Below are 21,427 nucleotides of genomic sequence, written 5' to 3'. Positions count from 1 at the left end.
AGCAGACAGGATAACCCTCACCCAGCCTTGTCCATCAGAGGAAAAACAAACAAAAACTCAGCACAAATCTCACCCTATATGAAGCTCACATGAACCACTGGACCAACCTGAGGAGGGCAGAAACCAAAAGGAAGAAAGAATTCAACCTTCTTCAAGGAAAGAAATCAACTTTCCTTGAAGCCTGGGAAAAGGAGACCTCAAACACAATAAGTTAAAAAAAATAATGAAAAGGCAGAGACATACAGCACAAAAGAAGGAACAAACTAGAAACACAGAAGTCCAAATAAATCAAGTGGAAATAGGCAAACTACCTGAAAAAGAATTCAGAATAATGATAATAAAGATAATCAAAAACCTTGAAAACAAAATGGAGAAAATGCAAGAATCAAAGACATAGAAGAATTAAAGAATAAACATACAGACACAAACAACAGAATTACTGAAATTAAAAATACTGTAGAAGGAATCAATAGCAGAATATCTGAAGCAGAACAAATCAGTGAGCTGGAAGATAAAATGGTGGAAATAATTTCTCAAGAGCAGAATAAAGTAAAAAGAATGAAAAGAACTGAAGACAGTCTCAGGGACCTCTGGGGCCATATCAAACGCACCAACATTCAAATTATAGGGGTCCCAGAAGGAGAGAAAAAGAAAGGGTATGAGAAAATTTTTGAAGACATTATAGTTGAAAATTTCCCCAACATGGAAAAGGAAACACTCAAGTCCAAGAGGCATAAAGAGTCCCATACACAATAAACCCAAACAGAAACATGCCAAGACACATATTAATCAAACGAACAATGACTAAACACAAAGAAAGAAGATTAAAAGCAGCAAGGGAAAAGAAACAAGCAACATACAAGGGAAACCCCATACGCTTAACAGCTGATCTTTCAGCAGAAACTGCAGGCCAGAAGGGAATGGCAGGATATATTTAAAGTACTGAAAGGAAAAAATCTACAACCAAGATTACTGTATGCAACAAGGATCTCATTCAAAATTGATGGAGAAATAATTAGCTTTCAGACAAGCAAAAGTTAAGAGAATTCAGTACCACCAAAACAGCTTTACAAAAAATGTTAAAGGGACTTATATAGCCAAGAAATACAAGAGAAGAAAAAAGATCTACAAAATCAATGGAAAACAATTAAGAAAATGGCAATAGGAACACATATCTCAATAATTAAATGTAAATGGATTAAATGCTCCAACCAAAAGACACAGACTGGCTGAATGGATACAAAAACAAGACCCATATATATGTTGTCTACAAGAAACCCACTTCAGATCTCAAGACACATGTAGACTGAAAGTGAGAGGATGGAAAAATATATTCCATGAAAATGGGGAGCAAAAGAAAGCTGAGGTAGCAATCCTCATATCAGACAAAATAGACGTTAAAATGAAGATTACAAGAGATAAGGAAGGACACTACATAGTGATCAAGGGATCAATCCAAGAGGAAGACATAACAATTGTAAATATCTATGCACCCAACATAGGAGCACCTCAATATATAAGACAAACACTAACAGACATAAAAGGAGAAACTGACAGTAACACAATAATAGTAAGAGACTTTAACACCCTACTCACACCAATGGACAGATCATCAAATCAGAAAATTAATAAGGAAACAGAAGTCTTAAATGATACATTAGATGAGATGGATCTCATTGATATCTTCAGGACATTCCATCCAAATGCAGAAGAATACACCTTCTTCTCAAGTGCACATGGAACATTCTCCAGGATAGACGACATCTTGGGTCCCCAATCAAGCCTCACTAAATTTAAGAAAATTGAAATTGGACCAAACATCTTCTCCGACCACAATGCTATCAGACTAGATATCAATTACAAGAAAAAACTATAAGAAACACAAACACATGGAGATTAAACAACACATTTCTAAGTAACCAATAGGTTACTGAATAAATCAAAAGGGAAATAAAAAGATTTCTAGAAACAAATGACAATGAAAACATGACAACTCAAAACCTATGGGATGCAGCAAAAGCAGTTCTAAGAGGGAAGTTTATAGCAATACAATCCTACCTAAAGAAACAAGAAAAACATTGAAAAGACAACCTAACTTTACACCTAAAACAACTGAAAAATAACGAAAAAAAAAAAAAAAAAAAAAACCCAAAGTTAGTAGGAGGAAAGAAATCATAAAGATCCAAGTAGAAATAAATGAAAAAGAAATAAAGAAATGATAGTAAAGATTAATAAAACTAAAAGCTGGTTCTTTGAGAAGACAAACAAAATTGACAAACCTTTAGCCAGACTCATCAAAAAAAAAAAAAAGAATCAAATCAACAAAACTAGAAAAAGGAGAAGTTACAACAAACAGTGCAGAAATACAAAGGATTATAAGAGACTATTATGAACAACTATATGGCAATAAAATAGATAACCTGGAAGAGATGGACAGATTCCTAGAAAAGTTCAATCTTCCAAGAATGAACAAGGAAGAAATAGAAATTATGAACAACCCAATTACAAGCATTGAAATTGAAGCTGTGATCAAACATCTCCCAAAAAACAAAAGCCCAGGACCAGAAGGCTTCACAGAGAATTCTGTCAAACATTTAGAGACGAGCTAATGCCTATCCTTCTAAAACTCTTTCAAAAAATTGCAGAGGAAGGAACACTTTCCAACCCATTCTACAAGGCCACCATCACCCTGATACCAAAACCAAAGACAACACACACACCAAAAAACTATAGGCCAATATCACTGATGAACATAGATGCAAAAATCCTCAACAAAATTTTAGAAAACAGAATTCAGCAAGACATCAAAAAGCTCATACACCATGATCAAGTTTATTGGGTTTATTCCAGGGATGCAACAATTCTTCAATATACACAAATCAATGTGACACACCATATTAACAAAGTGAAAGATAAAAACCATATGATAATCTCAATAGATGCAGAAAAAGCCTTTGACAAAATTCAGCACCCACTTTGATTAAAACTTTTCAAAAAATGGGCATAGAAGGAACCCACCTCAACATAGTAAAGGCTATATATAATAAGTCTACAGCAAACATTATTCTCAATTGTGAAAAACTAAAAGCATTCCCCCTAAGATCAGGAACAAGACAAGGGGTGTCCACTTTCACCACTATTATTCAACATAGTTCTGGAAGTTCTAGCTACAGCAATCAGAGAAAAAAAAGAAATAAAAGGAATCCAGATCAGAAAAGAAGAAAGCTCTCACCGTTTGCAGATGACATGATACTGCACATAGAAAACCCCAAAGATAATATCAGAAAATTACTAGAGGTAATCAGTGAATTTGGCAAAGTTGCAGGATACACAATCAATATGCAGAAATCACTTGTGTTTCTATATACTATCAATGAAAAATCAGAAAGAGAAATTAAGGAATCAATACCATTCACCATTGCAACCAAAAGAATTAAATATCTAGGGATAAACTTACCTAAGGAGAAAAAAGAACTGTACACAAAAAAATTATAAGACACTAATGAAAGAAATCAAAGATGACATAAACAGATGGAGAGATATTCCATGTTCCTGGGTAGGAAGAATATTGTGAACATGACAATACTACCAAATGCAGTGTACAGATTCAATGCAATACCTATCAAATTACCAATGGAATTTTTCACAGAACTAGAATAAAAACTTTCACAATTCATATGGAAATACAAAAGACCCTGAATCGCTAAAGCAGTCTTGAGAAAGAAGAATGGAGCTGGAGGAATCAACCTTCCTGACTTCAGACTATACTACAAAGCTACAGTCATCAAGACAGTATGGTATTGGCATAAAAACAGAAATATAGACCAATGAAACAAGATAGAAAGCCCAGAAATAAATCCATGCACCTATGGGTACCTTATTTTTTACAAAGGAGGCAAGAATATACAATGGGGCAAAGACAGCCTCTTCAATAAATGGTGCTGGGAAAACTGGACAGCTACATGTAAATTGCCAACATCCGCTGGATCATCGAAAAAGCAAGAGAGTTCCAGAAAAACATCTACTTCTGCTTTGTTGACTATGCCAAAGCCTTTGACTGTGTGGACCACAACAAACTCTGGAAAATTCTGAAAGAGATGGGAATACCAGACCACCTGACCTGCCTCTTGAGAAACCTATGTGCAGGTCAGGAAGCAACAGTTAGAACTGGACATGGAACAACAGACTGGTTCCAAATAGGAAAAGGAGTCCGTCAAGGCTGTATATTGTCACCCTGCTTATTTAACTTATATGCAGAGTACATCAAGAGAAACGCTGGGCTGGAAGAAGCACAAGCTGGATCAAGATTGCTGGGAGAAATATCAATAACCTCAGATATGCAGATGACACCACCCTTATGGCAGAAAGTGAAGAGGAACTAAAAAGCCTCTTGATGAAAGTGAAAGAAAAGAGTGAAAAAATTGGCTTAAAGTTCAACATTCAGAAAACTAAGATCATGGCATCTGGTCCCATCACTTCATGGGAAACAGATGGGGAAACAGTGGAAACAGTGTCAGACTTTATTTTGGGGGGTTCCAAAATCACTGCAGATGGTGATTGCAGCCATGAAATTAAAAGACGCTTACTCTTTGGAAGGAAAGTTATGACCAACCTAGATAGCATATTGAAAAGCAGAGACATTACTTTGCCAACAAAGGTCCATTTAATCAAGGCTATGGTTTTTCCAGTAGTCATGTATGGATGTGAGACTTGGACTGTGAAGAAAGCTGAGTGCTGAAGAATTGATGTTTTTGAACTGTGGTGTTGGAGAAGACTCTTGAGAGCCCCTTGGACTGCAAGGAGATCCAACCAGTCCATTCTAAAGGAGATCAGCCCTGGGGGTTCTTTGGAAGGACTGATGTTAAAGCTGAAACTCCAGTACTTTGGCCACCTCATGCGAAGAGTTGACTCATTGGCAAAGACCCTGATGCTGGGAGGGATTGGGGGCAGGAGGAGAGGGGACGACAGAGGATGAGATGGTCGGATGGCATTACCGACTCAATGGACATGAGTTTGAGTGAACTCTGGGAGTTGGTGATGGACAGGGAGGCCTGGCTGCTGCGGTTCATAGGGTCGCAAAGGGTCAGACACGACTGAGCGACTGAACTGAACATGTAAAAGAATGAAATTAGAACACCTCCTAACACCATACTCAAAGATAAACTGAAAATGGATTAAAGACCTAAATGTAAGACCAGAAACTATAAAACTCTTAGAGGAAAACAGGCAGAACACTCATGACATAAATCAAAGATCCTCTCTGACCCACCTCCTAGAGTAATGGAAATAAAAACAAAAGTAAACAAGTGGGATCTGATTAAATTTAAAAGTTTTTGCATATCAAAGGAAACTATAAGCAAGGTGGAAAGACAACCCTCAGAATCAGAGAAAATAATAGCAAATGAAACAACTGACAAAGGATTAATTTCCAAAATATACAAGCAGCCCATACAACAATACCAGAAAAAACAAACAACCCAATCAAAAAGTGGGGAAAAGACCTAAACAGACATTTTTTCAAAGAAGACATATAGATGGCTAACAAATACATGAAAAGATGTTCAACATTGCTCATTAATAGAGAAATGCAAATCAAAACTACAATGAAATATCACCTCACACCAGTCATAATGGGCTATCATCAAAAAGTCTACAAACAATAAATTTTGGAGGGGGTGTGGAGAAAAGGGAATGCTCTTGCACTGTTGGTGGGACTGTAAATTGATACAGCCACTATGGAAGACAGTATGGAGATTCCTTGAAAAACTAGGAATAAAACCACTATATGACCCAGCAATCCTACTCCTAGGCATATACCCTGGGGAAACCAAAATTGAGACACATGTATCCCATTGTTCATTGCAGCACTACTTACAATAGCTAGAACATGGAAGCAATCTAGATGTCCATCGGCAGATGAATGGATAAAGAAGGTGTGGTACATATACACAATGGAATATTACTCAGCCATAAAAAGGAACGCATTTGAGTCAGTTCTAATGAGGTGGATGAACCTAGAACCTATTATACAGAGTGAAGGGAGTCAGAAAGAGAAAGATAAATATTGTATTCTAATGCATATATATAGAATCTAGAAAAATGGTACTGAAGAATTTATTTACAGGGCAACAATGGAGAAACAGACATAGAGAACAGACTTAAGGAAAAGGGGAGAGGGGAGGAGGGGTGAGATGCATGGAAAGAGTAACATGGAAACTTACACTACCATGTGTAAAATAGATAGCCAATGGGAATTTGCTGTATGTCTCAGGAAACTCAAACAGGGGCTCTGTATCAACCTAGAGGGATGGGATGGGGAGGGAGATGCGAGGGAGGTTCAAAAGGGAGGGGATATATGTATACCTATGGCTTATTCATGTTGAGGTTTGACAGAAAACAGCAAAATTCTATAAAGCAATTATCTTTCAATAAAAAATAAATTAAAAAAAAAAAAAGGTTCTGCCAACCGATCATAAACCCCTGCACAAGCTGAAGACACACAACCATCAACACTGAGGATCACAGCTGGATTCTCCTCAAGGAAACAACTTCTCTCTGGAGTGTGGTTCATTTGAACAGGAGCCAGGGCCTCCTCAGCCCAGTCTCACAGAGCAGAAGACAATTATACCCTGTGTGCTGACAAAGATGCTGTGGACAGAAAGGCTCCACCAATACTTCAAGCTGCCCAACAATGAGGTGGGTGGACCAATGCCTCCCATCAGCAACTGAACAGCAAGCTAAGACCAAGCACAACTTTATACAACATCGATACAATTGCACAGAGAAGACACAATATGGGTCAACTCAAACAGAGTCCTACTTTCTCTGCTGCGTAAGCCACAGAAACATCAGCTCAATTATGCTTCCAGAAACTAGACAAGCTCAAGCTGCCACTCTTCATTGGGTCTACACGGAACTCTATCTCTCATGAGCATGGGGTTCTGGGGAGGTTATTCATTTTTCTTGTTTTGTTTCCAATTTATTAACCTGGAAAACCAGCCTAGTACTTTATGCCTCTGCCATACCTGAAAACTACTAACAGCCCCCTCCAGAGAAAATTTAGCAGACAGGTGAGGCTATAGTCATTATTTGAAGCTTTTAAGTTCCATTAACATTCATTTACTTTAAGTATCTGAAAGCACAATCTCTCAGAACCTCACAGATAGAAAAAGTCAGTCTCTCTCAGTCTCCTGTCTCGTTCTCCGTCTCTCCATCCATCTCTGAGTCTCCCTTTCTCCCTCTCTTGTGAAAGCACCACTTAGACTGAACTCTAGGCACAGACACTGCCACCCTGCCACCACAAAGGCAGGAATGTAGACACAGTGCTCGTGAGTACTTGGGGATGGATGCTCATGGGATACCGATCACCTTTCACAGCTATCTGCGCCTTCAGGGAACTCGAATGTCTGACTCCACATTCCTGAGCCAAGCATCTCCTTCTGGTCAAGAAACCATGCTGAGTGCAGGGCCAGCCCCTCCTTTCCTGCTGGAACCATAGACTTCTGGAATGGAACAGAATACTGTCCAACACCCCTATTATAGAGATGAGGAAACTGAAGCTCTAGGCAAGGCCAAGACTTGTCTAGACCAACCAGAACTGGAACCCTGGCACTGAGGTCTCCAGGCACTGAGGTCAATGCTCTTTTGTTTATTTCTGGTTAGAGTAACCCCCTCAGCAGCCAAGAGTTTCACCCCACCCAACCCCCAGCAGGGACTGGTGCCCATCAGATGTGGAAAGCACAGAGGCCCCACCTCACCGTGTCCTCCCCTAAGCTCCTCTCTCCCCTCACTGGGAATTCCCATGGTACTCTATCCCCACCTGTATCACAGGATGGGGTACATCACTTTTTTCTTCTCCTGAATTCTTTCTCCGTATCAATTGATGGTGGCAGTGAAGGGGCAAGACTCTAAAACCAGGCTGAAAGTGAAAGTGGCTCAGTCGTGTCCAACTCTTTGTGACCCCATGGACTATACAGTCCATGGAATTCTCCAGGCCAGAATATTGGAGTGGGTAGCTTTTCCCTTCTCCAGGGGATCTTCCCAACCCAGGGACTGAACCCAGGTCTCCCACATTGCAGGTGGATTCTTTACCAGCTGAGCCACAAGGGAAGCCCAGAACCAGGCTACCTTATTCCAACCACTAGTTGTGTGATTTGGACAAATACATAACCTTCTGTGTTTCAATGTTCTAATGTTCTTGTCTACAAAGTGCAGCCTATAACACATACTTTCTGGGACTGGCATGAGGATTCAGTGAGTGAATACTTAGATGGCACTTAGCACAACATTGGTCACACTGCAAGCATGTATCATGACCAAGGAGAAGGTGGTATAAGTTGGAGCTTTGGACTGGTTCATCTTTGAGGCCCAGCATTTGACTATGAGGGATGAGGATGCTGGGTTAAAAAATATGTTGAATGAATGAACCTAGCACAGTATACTGCTGATAACACGTGCTCCGTTAATGATCACTGAACAAATATGTAGATTTCCAGAATTCACAGGCTCACTTAGGAGTGTTACCGGGAAAGTTCATTAGTTAGATAAATTCAGATCTGCAGGCACCAAAATTTTCTATTGCTCTAAGACTTTTCCATTAGCAGCTGCCTTAAAAAGTTTAACCGAAGTACAGCTCTCAACTTCCAAGCATTCTCTTGGCACACAATCACCCATTGTTTTGTGACAATGTCCTCCATTGTGCCTTATGGTTGTGCTGTGCCAAGTCACTTCAGTGGTATCTGACTCTTTGCGACCCCAAGGACTGTAGCCCGCCAGGTCCCTCTGTCCATGGGATTCTCCAGGCAAGGATACTGGAGTGGGTTGCCATGCCCTCCTCCAGGGGATCTTGCCAATCAAGGAACTGAACCCATTTCTCTTTTGTCTCTTGCATTGGCAGGTGGGTTCTTTACCACTAGCGCCACCTGGGAAGCCCATGCCTTATGGGGCTGATATACAATTGTTAGTGGACATTTTCCTGTTTTTATCTAGGCTTTGAAAAACAAAGTTCCCAAAACCCCCCGCTGGTACTCATCTCTGAGGGCCCAGTGAATTAAAATATCTTAATAAAGGAAGCCAACAAAAGATAACAGAGTCTTGAATCAGAAACCCAGATCTGGAACCCTATAAGTGGGTTTAGGTGCTTATACCAAAGAAAGTTCTACAGAAGGGGTGGGTCTGGAAGCCAGAGAACATTAGGAGACGGCATTGAGGATGACACAGAACATATCTGGAGCTTCTCAAATAAAAGGCACTTTATAAGAACAAAACACGTTAGTCACCTCAGAGGCTTGAAGTGAAACCTGGGCTTCAACGAACACTCAGTTGACTGTTGGCCAAAATGCTTAGCTGGAGACTTTTACTGTCTGGGACACAAATCTACCTGGAGCTTAGCCAGATAGGACCTCAGATGTGTGGGAGAGGACCCCAAGGCCCATCGAGAAGTTGACGAGATGCCAGGTTCTTCTGAAAGGTGGCACGCCCTGGGCCCCCGCCCAGCAAGGGCCTATCTCAGGAAGCAGGTCCTCCTTGCCAGCCCAGATACACCTGACCTGCTGTGACCTCTCGCTCCATGACCTCACAACAGCTACACAGGGGTGAGAAGAAAGAGGGTAATGCAGATGCCCCAAAACAAGAGGCTTTCCTGTACCTGAAAGCTCCATGTAAAGAATTTGTTTTTTTAAACACTACAGTTTTTTCAGTTCAGTTCAGAAGCTCAGTCGTGTCTGACTCTTCGCAATCCCATGAATCACAGCACGCCAGGCCTCCCTGTCCATCACCAACTCCTGGATTTTACTCAAACTCATGTCCATCGAGTCGGTGATGCCATCCAGCCATCTCATCCTCTGTCGTCGCCTTCTCCTCCTGCCCCCAATCCCTCCCAGCATCAGGGTCTTTGCCAATGAGTCAACTCTTCGCATGAGGTGACCAAAGTATTGGAGTTTCAGCTTTAGCATCAGTCCTTCCAACGAACACCCAGGGCTGATCTCCTTTAGAATGGACTGGTTGGACCTCCTTGCAGTCCAAGGGACTCTCAAGAGTCTTCTCCAACACCACAGTTCAAAAGCATCAATTCTTCAGCACTCAGCTTTCTTCACGGTCCAACTCTCACATCCATACATGACTACTGGAAAAACCATAGCCTTGACTAGACGGACCTTTGTTGGCAAAGTAATATCTCTGCTTTTTAATATGCTGTCTAGGTTGGTCATAACTTTCCTTCCAAGGAATAAGCATCTTTTAATTTCATGGCTGCAATCACCATCTGCAGTGATTTTGGAGCCCAAAAAGTAAAGTCTGACGCTGTTTCCACTGTTTCCCCATCTATTTCCCAGGAAGTGATGGGACCAGATGCCATGATCTTAGTTTTCTGAATGCTGAGTTTTAAGTCAACATTTTCACTCTACTCTTTCACTTTCATCAAGAGGCTTTTTAGTTCCTCTTCACTTTCTGCCATAAGGGTGGTGTCATCTGCATATCTGAGGTTATTGATATTTCTCCCGGCAATCTTGATTCCAGCCCAGCATTTCTCATGATATACTCTGCGTATAAGTTAAATAAGCAGAGTGACAATATACAGCCTTGACGTACTCCTTTCCCTATTTGGAACCAGTCTCCAGTTTTTTAAGTATATGCAAATTCCCTGGTAGATGAACAGAGTGAAGAAAAGCACCTCTTTCAGGGCTTTGGGGCTAAAGCCAGGGAGAAACAGACTAGCATGAACTACCATTCAAACTTCTCCCCTGAGCCAGGGGGTTCCCAGAATTTTTACCCACAGACTCTGACAGTCTGGCACCCATGCCGCCATCCTGCCTCCCCTTTTGGGAACCTTTCATTCCTATTCCTAAGGAGCTGCAGGTACTGGACCCCATCCATGTGCATGCACAGAGGCCCCACTGAAGAACGCCGCACATGGCTGGCCAGCATGCATTTACACACCTCTGCTCCCGAAAACCACAGAGCAGGTGCTGTAGGCCAGGCAGACCAGTCTCTGAGCCCTGGTTCTGCCGTCTTTTCTCTGTTCTGAAATTCAGTTCTTCATTAGAAAATGAAAACCATAGGGACTTCCCTGTGGTCCAGTTGTTAAGAATCTGCCTTGCAATGCAAGGGACAAGGGTTCAATTCCTGGTCAGGGAACTATTATCCACACGCCAATGAGCAGCTAAGCCTGCACACCACAACGAGAGAGTCTGGCACCGCAACAAAGAGATCCTGCATGATGCAATGAAGATTCCATGTGCTGCAGCTAAGACTCGATGCACCCAAATAAAGATTAAAAAAAAAAGTAATTGAAAACCATAATTTGTCTCGCACATTAAGACAAGGTTTGTTGTCTGCTGTGGTTTAGTTGCTAAGTCGTGTCTGATTCTTTGTGACCCTATGGACTGCAGCCTGCCAGGTTCTCTGTCCGTGGGATTTCCCAGGCAAAAATACTGGAGCGGGTTGCCCTTTCCTTCTCCAGATCATCTTCCTGACCCAGGGGTTGAACTCACATCTCCTGCATTGGCAGGTGGATTCTTTACCACTGAGCCACCAGGGAAGCCCAAGACAAGGTTTATAAAGCTTAACAAGTAAATGTCATTAATCATTTTTTTCTTATAGATTACTAACATTGAGAAAAGGTATGGGTTGGAACTCCTCAAAGCCTCCTACTGCCCTCTACAATAAATTTCCAAATCCTTCTCAGCCCAGGAGGCTCTGCTTGGCCTTCCTTATTGAACTCACCTCAATACACTCCATTCTTTCCACCTCTGAGCCTTCAAACATGCTCTTGCTTGCATCTGGTGTGGCCTTACCTCTCTTCATCCCCAAGAACTAGTTGAAAAGGCTCATTCTTGGAGGGGCAGATCCCAGACTCCCTTAATCCCAGTACATGTGCCATGACATACTGCTCTCTTCACTTACAGCACTTAGCCCATTTATACGTATGTACTTGTGTTTACCACCCCTTCCTCTTCCAATAGGTGGCAAATTCCCTTTGGCCAGGTGCTGGGCCCTGGGATTCATTCACTGCTGTATCCCCAAAACTGGGTAGATTCCTGGCACCAGCAAGGTCTTCTGATAATATCTGTTGAATCAATGTGTTGCAGAATTGAAACCCCAAATAGCCAGGAGGAGCCAGGAGCTATAAGCAGTTCTCTGACAGCCCTCAACACCAGGCTGGGAAGCCAGCAAAAAACTTCATACCCATGAAGTTTCTTTTTATTCATAAAGCCAGAAAAACAAGTGCCAGCTTATTATCAGAAATGTTAAATCATCCCCAAGTCACTCAATGGAGAATTCCCTTTGCTAGGCTCCGAGTTCCACTGGCCCAGGCCTCTTGGAAGGCTGCCAGAGCTCCAAACAATGCAAATGCTAGGAGGGTGTAGAATTTCTTTAAAGGTAGTGGGCCTGGCACAGGCCACTGTATTTTTGATGCAATGCCCTTTAAACACTGTCATGTCCACCTGGGTCCCCATCCTGGGAAATTCCAGGCCTGGTTTCCATTTTCTCAAATACCCAGCACACCTGTCTGGGTGAACGTTTTAGAATATATTTAGAAACACAGAATGTCTGTGTTTTATTACAGCTAGGTTAACAATCTCAGTACTCTGAGATGATTGACATTTATCCCAAAATAAACATCATAATTCATTCTAATAACGTCAGTCAATACCAATATCACCACCCCCAGTGTATAATAGATCATCCAGTGAAAGCAATGTTGAGGTTTAAAGGTTATAAATGGAGGGGGAGGGGGGCGCCCACGTTCACTCCATCAGCAGGCCGAGGCAGGCAGTTCTTTGCAAGGGCCTTGTATCCAGGAGCACCACTCTACAAAGAGCACAAGCACATCTGTGGGTCAATTCCAGGAGGCAGGCATGGGGATGGGGATGTGGGCAGAGAGGGAGGGGCACTCACTGAGTCCTGAGTGGTTAGAACCTGGATTTCTGCTTTAAATCCTGAGTGCAGCACTAACAATCTGTTGACTTTGGGCTGGTTATTTAATCTCATTGAGCCTTAGCTGTCTCCTCTGTAAAACAGGAGAAACAATAACTACAATATGAGGTTGTTGGGGAGATTAAATGAGCTAAAAACAAAATAGAAACCTAAAGTCCTTCAACCAGTGCTGCAGAGAGTAAACCTACGTAAGCATTTGCTATCATTATTTAGGGTTTACGAGATCAGACACATCTTTATTTCACTTCATTTCATTAAAGTCTCAAGCCAATCCTTCCAGATTGTTAGAGTTATCCCCTTTTCACAGATGTAAATACTGAGGCTTCTGAGGATTAAGTAGCTAATTCAAAGCCAGATAACTAGGAGATGGCAAGACCAGCACTTGAACCCCATCATCACACTCATTATCATCTTAACCACCATTTCCTGGAAGTCAGGTGGTACACTGAGCACTTCACAGCAACCATCTTATCAAAGACTCAAAATCACTCTCCAAGGAAAGAACTGTAACTATTTCATACAAACAAGGACACAAGGTTGGAAGAATTAAATCTTGGGCGAGGTCACACTGTTAGTTAAGGAATGAAGTGGGAGCTTGATCCTAGTTCTGACACCAAAGCTCACAGTCTCTTCCATTCAAGTCCTGACTGTCTAGTATTTGTCATAGATCTTGTAACTTCACTTGAAATCATCAACGAGCCTGAATTCATATTAAATGTAAACAACACTAGCCTTGTTAAGTGAAGTCCAGGAAAGGCTCACTCCATGAAGGGGCCTGCTGTCCTGAATAACAAGGAGTTAGGATATCCCCAAAGAAAAGCCTAGGTTTCCACCTGGTTCCTTCTAGAAGGCTTGGTTGGGGGTCACTGATACCAACTGGGAAATGTGTTAAAAAGAAGCATGAGGAGTTCTTGGTCATTAGACTTATCTTTTGGGAATTAGAAGACCACAAATATTTTCTCATGTATCATCATCTGCTCCCAGCTCTTCTACCATGGAAAGGCTTTCCTTTCCTTAGCAGTATTTGACTGCCCTACTCAGCTAAGCATGACTCTGAAAATATCTACCAAGTTGCTCCATCCCCCAACTATTTTCTGTCCCTAAACTATATCATGGAGATGACATACAGAAGGGCCAACAGCAACAAAGATATAATGAGGTATACAAAGGTATAGTGATGGCGACTTTTCATGTTTCATGAAAACAGTAACCAACCCACACCTGGTGCTAACCTGATACTCACTTTGCAAATTACCTAGACCCTCATGTTGACCCATTCAATAGTTCTATAGGAAACTATATTGTTGTTTGCTTTATTGACTATGCCAAAGCCTTTGACTGTGTAGATCACAACAAACTGTGGAAAATTCTTCAAGAGATGGGAATACCAGACCACCTGACCTACCTCCTGAGAAATCCGTATGCAGGTCAGGAAGCAAGAGTTAGAACTGGACATGGAACAACAGACTAGTTCCAAATAGGAAAAGGAGTACGTCAAGGCTGTATATTGTCACCCTGCTTATTTAACTTATATGCAGAATACATCATGCGAAATGCCCAGCTAGATGAAGCACAAGCTGGAATGAAGATTGCTGGGAGAAATATCAATAACCTCAGATATGCAGATGACACCACCCTTATGGCAGAAAGTGATGAAAAACTAAAGAGCCTCTTGATGAAAGTGCAAGAGGAGAGTGAAAAAGCTGGCTTAAAACTCAACATTCAGAAAACTAAGATCATGGCATCTGGTCCCATCAGTTCAGTTCAGTTGTCACTCAGTCATGTCCAACTCTTTGCAACTCCATGAATCGCAGCATTCCAGACCTCCCTGTCCATCACCAGCTCCCGGAGTTCACTCAAACTCATGTCCATCGAGTCGGTGATGCCATCCGACCATCTCATCCTCTGTCGTCCCCTCTCCTCCTGCCCCCAATCCCTCCCAGCATCAGAGTCTTTTCCAATGAGTCAACTCTTCACATGACGTGGCCAAAGTACTGGAGTTTCAGCTTTAGCATCAGTCCTTCCAATGAACACCCAGGACCAATCTCCTTTAGAATGGACTGGTTGGATCTCCTTGCAGTCCAAGGGACTCTCAAGAGTCTTCTCCAACACCACAGTTCAAAAACATCAATTCTTCAGCGCTCAGCTTTCTTCACAGTCCAACTCTCACATCCATATATGACCAATGGAAAAACCATAGCCTTGATTAAATGGACCTTTGTTGGCAAAGTAATGTCTCTGCTTTTCAATATGCTATCTAGGTTGGTCATAACTTTCCTTCCAAAGAGTAAGCGTCTTTTAATTTCATGGCTGCAATCACCATCTGCAGTGATTTTGGAGCCCAAAAAATAAAGTTTGACACTGTTTCCACTGTTTCCCCATCTATTTCCCATGAAGTGATGGGACCACGATTTTAAGATCATGATCTAAGATGCCATGATCTTAGTTTTCTGAATGTTGAGTTTTAAGCCAGCTTTTTCACTTGCCTCTTTCACTTTCACCAAGAGGCTCTTTAGTTCCTCTTCATTTTCTGCCATAAGGGTGGTGTCATCTGCACATTTGAGGTTATTGATACTTCTCCTGGCAATCTCGTCCCATCACTTCATGGCAAATAGATGGAGAAACAATGGAAACAGTTCGAGACTTTATTTTGGGGGGCTCCAAAATCACTGCAGACAGTGACCACAGCCATGAAATTAAAAGACGCTTGCTCCTTGGAAGAAAAACTATGAACAACCTAGACAGCATTTTAAAAAGCAGAGACATTACTTGGCCAACAAAGGTCTGTCTAGTCAAGGCTGTGGTTTTTCCAGTGGTCGTGTATGGATGTGAGAGTTGGACTGTGAAGAAAGCTGAGCGCCAAAGAATTGATGCTTTTGAACTGTGGTGTTGGAGAAGACTCTTAAGAGTCCCTTGGACTGCAAGGGGATCAAATCAGTCCATCCTAAAGGAAATCACTCTTGAATATTCATTGGAAGGACTGATGCTGAAGCTCCAACACTTTGGCCACCTGATGTGAAGAACTGACTCACTGGAAAAGACCCTGATGCTGGGAAAGATTGAAGGTGGGAAGAGAAGGGGACAACAGAGAATGAGATGGTTGGATGGCATCACCAAGTCGATGGACATGAGTTTGAGCAAACTCCGGGAGTTGGTGATGGACAGGGAAGCCTGGTGTGCTGCAGTCCCTGGGGTCACAAAGAGTCGGATACGACTTAGCAACTGAACAACAACATCAGTTCAGTTGCTCAGTCATGACCGACTCTTTGTGACCCCATGGACTGCAGCACACCAGGCTTTCCTGTCCTCCACTATCTCCTAGAGTTTGCTCAAATTCATGTCCATTGAGTTGGTGATTCTAACCATCTCATCCTCTGCCACCCTCTTCTTCCTTTGCCTTCAATCTTTCCCAGCATCAGGGTCTTTCTCAATGAGTTGACTGGGCCAATTGATCTCAGAGCCACTGAAATTGAATTGAAACCCCAAACTATAGTTTAATTCAAAGGAAAATGACTACTCAGCAAAACAAATAACAAAGCAACAGATTACAAGAGAGCACTCTAAGTGAAGTGTAACACAAAATTGCCTTGCTGGTTCTATCGAAGCAGATCCCTTGTTAGGGCATCGTGCCCCTTCAGAGGGCCAAGGAAAGATTGCCACAGAGTAACAGCATCCCAGACCCAACAGCTCCAGAGGCAGGGAGGATGACTAACGGGAGGGAGGGTGGCAAGCTTGTCCTGGCCAACTTTGCATTAAAATCTCTGCCCACAGTTTGGTCTGTGGTGGGATTTAGATAAAACACAACAAGAAGAATTCAACCCATAAAGTCTTGCTTTGACAAACTTTCCAGCACTGGGTAAAAAACATTCATTAATTGAAATGGCAGTGATTACTCACCTCTTACTACAAGAGTCAAGTTTGGGGGGCAGGAGGGGAACACGTCACTGAGTAATGATGCACCAAAGAGTTTTTCTTGAAACAACCTTCCTTCCTTCCAACTTTGGACTCTATAGATGGATGAAAGGAAGCCCTTTGTATAAGACTCAGCTGACTCTGCCTTTTCAAAAGATAAAAGAAAACAGGACTTGCAGAAACCTGCAAGATACCTAAAAGCATCTACATGACAAAAATTCAGCAAAAGTCTAAATCTTATCTTTTTAAATTTCCTCTTGCCTCAAACCCCCAAAAAAGAAGAATCATAGAAGGAACTGGTAATTTAAACTTCAAATCCTAAATTTAAGTCTTAGATACTGAATAAATATTGAACTTTTTTTTATAAAAGGAGACAAGAATTTAAGATTCTCATTAGGCAAGTATAAGGGATAGTGCTGTAAAAGCACTTGATTTTTATATCACCATTAAATCACTATTTATAGTATTTCTACTGTTTAATCTAAAACAAACAGTGCTGCTATTACTGTCAGAGAATCACCAGTGACACACACAGTGGAACTAAGGTGAAAGATTCAGGGTGCCCCCACTGACAACTGCAGGATGTACGTTTTCCCTTCCCCAAGTTCCTGACTTCTTGGTCATCTAAGAAGGATTCATTGTCCCTAGGGCAAGAGTCAGTAGCAAAACAGGTACAACTGGGGCACAGCCCAAGGATGCTGACAGCACGAAAGTCACGTGTGTGTGCCCATGTCAATTCTGAAACCCTGTAAACAGCCCAGCTACAGGGGAGCTCATATGTATATATGTGTATGCTGCTGCTGCGTCGCTTTAGTCGTGTCTGACTCTGTGCTTCCCACCAGGCTTCCCGTCCTTGGGATTCTCCAGGCAAGAACACTGGAGTGGGTTGCCATTTCCTTCTCCAATGCATGAAAGTGAAAAGTGAAAGTGAAGTCGCTCAGTCATGTCCAACTCTTAGCGACCCCACGGACTGCAGCCTACCAGGCTCCTCCATCCATAGGATTTTCTAGGCAAAAGCACTGGAGTGGGGTGCCATTGCCTTCTCCAATATATGTGTATACATATATGCATATGTATTTTATATATATATATATATATATAGATTACAGTAGAATAGAGGAAGTCTCAAACTTAAGGACCACTTTATTTTGTCATTCCTATCACATGGAGTAAAACTGTATTCCAGAGCCATTAATAAGCCCTACTGAGCAACAGGCTGGTGGCCTGAAATTGCAGGCCTTAAACTACACAGTGACTGAGAAGGAGTACAAACCCCTTTCCTGAGCAAGGCAGGAAAAGAAAAAGGGAATGGAGTTTCAAGGGAGACAACTGCTGGACACTCTCTTCACTGTGGCTGTACTAAACAACTGTTGAACACAAATCACTACTGCGGTGGCTAATAACTGCTACTGATGGAGAAGCAACCGGGCCTGCCAGGCATTTGATACACATTGTCTCCTTCAGGACAGAGCTACTATTTTTCCCATTTCACAAGAAAGAAAACAGGGGTTCAGGGAGATCATCCAAGTATCACAGAAGTGACAGACTCTGAATTTGGGCCCAGGTTTGATGGGCTCCAAAGCTTGAACTTAAATTTCTTCATTATGCAAAACCACAATCCATTCTTCTTGGACCCTCTAGAAGCCCTCTCTTCTCCTAGGTTGTTGTTTGTTTCAAATCCACCTTTCTTATCTGCACCACACATGCAGTAGAAATCTGTGTCTTGTCCAGTGGCCCTGGTTGCTGAGATTAGCGATCAACCCTTGGGTGAGAAGAGGGTAAATTCTGTGCACTTCTAATATTCAAGTTCCTTGGAAATCTCAGATAGGGGGCTTTCAGCAGGTACAAACCCGACCCTGCGGCAAGCACACCTGCTGCTCCTGCTGCTAAGCCACTTCAGTCGTGGCCAACTCTGTGCGACCCCCATAGATGGCAGCCCACCAGGCTCCCCCGTCCCTGGGATTCTCCAGGCAAGAACACTGGAGTGGGTTGCCAGTTCCTTCTCGGATTTATGAAAGTGAAAAGTGAAAATGAAGTCGCTCAGACGTGTCCGACTCTCAGCAACCCCGTGGACTGCAGCCTACCAGGCTCTTCTGTCCATGGGATTCTCCAGGCAAGAGTATCGGAGTGGGGTGCCATTGCCTTCTCCGAAGCACACCTAACTTCACCCTTAAAGCAGAAATCCCAGAAGTTGTCAACAGGTTTACTGGCTTCCCTTCATTTAACTTTAAATGATAGTAATAGAGGCATTTCCCAGAAAGCAGAACCAACGAGGCATCATGATCTGGCAAAGCTTCTGTGTTTCACAATATGCCAAAAGACTGTGTGCATAGCTGAGGCAGTATTCCGGCGACGCTGCCAAGTCTTGTCTCATTTCCCTTCTCTACGTCTCGGGAAACCAGAGAGAGGGCCACTGCCCCTTTCCCAGGGCCACGCGGGACACTGGGTACAGTCGGATCTGTCTGCAGGCTGGACTCTTATCAAAGCCCCTGCCCGCCTTTCCATCCTCTCTTGGCAACCACTCTTTGGTCGCTGGTGCTCAACCCTGCCCACACAGTGGAATCAGCTGAGAAGTATAAACGATACAGACCCCCGCCCCCTCCATTCCCCCAAAGGGTTCTGATGGATCCAGCCTGGGCATCTGAATTTTACAAGCACCCCAGGTGATTCTACGGTGCAGGCAGGACTGAGACGCTCTGTCTGGACCACCGTGGGATAAACGATTCCCCTAACGCTGAAGTTCACCCCCCTGAACTTTCGTGGTTCCACAAACACCGGGTTTCTCCTCCTTGCTCCACCCGGAGCTCTTCCAGCGCAGCTTTGAATTCTGCCGGCTCGCAGGACGCCGCCTCTCTGCGCCTCCTCCGCCGCGGCGCCCAGGACCCCCAGAAAACGTGTGCTCCGCGCGACCCACCCCTGCCGCTGGGACTTACTTGGTCGCCAGGTATGGAGACCTCGCGGTACTGGGGAGCCAGAGCCGGAATCCGGTGCGCCGGGAGCGCGCGGGCGGGAACTCGGAGGTCTGGGAGTGCCGACCCCGTAGCGCGGCGCCCGCAACTTCACCCGCTGCAGGGCAGGTACAGCCGCCGCGCGGGCCGGGAACGCGAACTGTCACGACCGTAGCGACTGCCGCGCCCCGAACCACCGCGGCCTGCGCTAAAAGGCCGAGGCGCGGCCCGGGCGAGCGAGGCGAACGCGGGCGGCCGGGAGAGGCTGCGCGCAGAAAGTGGCCCTGGGCAGCCTGAAGGGGCAGTCCCTGCCCCAGCAGAGTGGCCAGGCCACCGCGCGGGTAGGCCTGAGAGCTCGCCAGAGGTGACCCACGCCTACTGGTGGCGCCAGCTCCGTCCCGGCTGCTGCGAGCTCAGGCCCGTCCCGTTAGAAGTGCTAGCCCAGCGTCCGCAACCAGAGGCAGCTGCTTCAAAACACCACGGTGGAAACGCCTGTTAGAACACGTGCTCCCCCGTGAAACTCCTGTTAACACGTGACACATGCTCCCGGATGAAAAGCAGCTCAAAACAATCAAACCTTTTACGACAGAGCATATACTTCGATATGGACTTCTTAAAAATCTAAGGTTTTCTTCCTGCCCTTAAATCTCTTCTTGGCGGTGTACATTGTTTACTGTTAACGCTGTGATGACCTGTCAGGGAGTTTGTAACATGCTAGCTAATACATTTCCTAGTAAGCTGTCTTTTTAACGTTTTAAATGGAGAAGGTCTACATAAGGCATAACGATGCTATAAATAAGTTTCACACTGAATAAAATACATTCAATCATGTGACCCCATATGCTCATGAATATTTAGATTCCCAAAAAAGGCTGCCTTCTGAAAAGTTTGTTCATAACTCAAAAGTGAAACTTTGCAAAGGTAACACTGGTGGGAGACGTGCAAACTTGTCAAACCTAATATAGAGACACTAAAGATACCAATTCTTCATGTATGTTTATCCTTACATGAACTTCTGGTAGAAAAATTGCAAAATTTGTCCTTTCTTCTAGGATTCTGGATTTTATCTTCCGTATCTTTTAAATACTCACATTTTCTATATCCTGCTTCTCTGTCTGCACTTTCAGTTGACTTCTTCAATTCTTTCCATTAATCAATTATTTTTGTGGTTATTTGAATCTGCTGTGTTACTGGTCTTCGCTAGGTGAAATAGTCCCTCCAGGCCCCCTATAATGTTCAAGTCCTACACCTGGAACCTGTGAATATGGCAAAGGAGAATTAAAGTAGCAGATGGAATTAAGGGTGCAAATCAGCTGACCTTGAGATGGAAAGATTAAGCATGGTCTATTGGTATGGGCTGGATGCAGTCACAAGGGTCCTTATAAATGGAAGAGGTAGGCAGAAGAAGGAGCGCTAAAAGAGATAGCAACTTGGGAAGGATTGGGCCGGGTGTTGCTGGTTTTGAAGAGGAGGAATGGAGCTATGAGCCAAGAAATTGAGCTTCTGTGGCTTCTAGAAGCTGCAGAAAACAAGGAAATGGGTTCTCTAGCAGGGCTCCAGAAGGAATACAGTTCTGCTGACACTTTGATTTCAGCCTAGTGAGACACATTTTAGACTATTGAACTCCAGAA

General features: G+C 43.3%; 1 protein-coding gene across 4 annotated transcripts in view; it reads right to left on the bottom strand.

The window, feature by feature from the left end:
- The window catches only part of NOD1 (nucleotide binding oligomerization domain containing 1), an 89,804-nt gene extending 69,206 nt beyond the window's left edge, over window positions 1-20,598 (bottom strand). For 2 of the 4 annotated variants that reach the window (XM_019958815.2, XM_070787892.1), the window contains exon 1: window positions 19,782-20,585. The gene's annotated coding sequence lies outside the window, so the exon portion shown is untranslated. Of the gene's footprint in view, window positions 1-19,781 lie in introns of all 4 variants that reach the window. The other 2 variants (XM_070787894.1, XM_070787893.1) reach the window with 2 other exon arrangements.
- Between the last annotated feature and the right edge of the window lie 829 nt (window positions 20,599-21,427).

This window comes from Bos indicus, chromosome 4 (genome assembly GCF_029378745.1).
Source record: "Bos indicus isolate NIAB-ARS_2022 breed Sahiwal x Tharparkar chromosome 4, NIAB-ARS_B.indTharparkar_mat_pri_1.0, whole genome shotgun sequence".
NCBI lineage: Eukaryota > Metazoa > Chordata > Mammalia > Artiodactyla > Bovidae > Bos > Bos indicus.
This window is presented reverse-complemented; position numbering and strand designations above follow the sequence as displayed.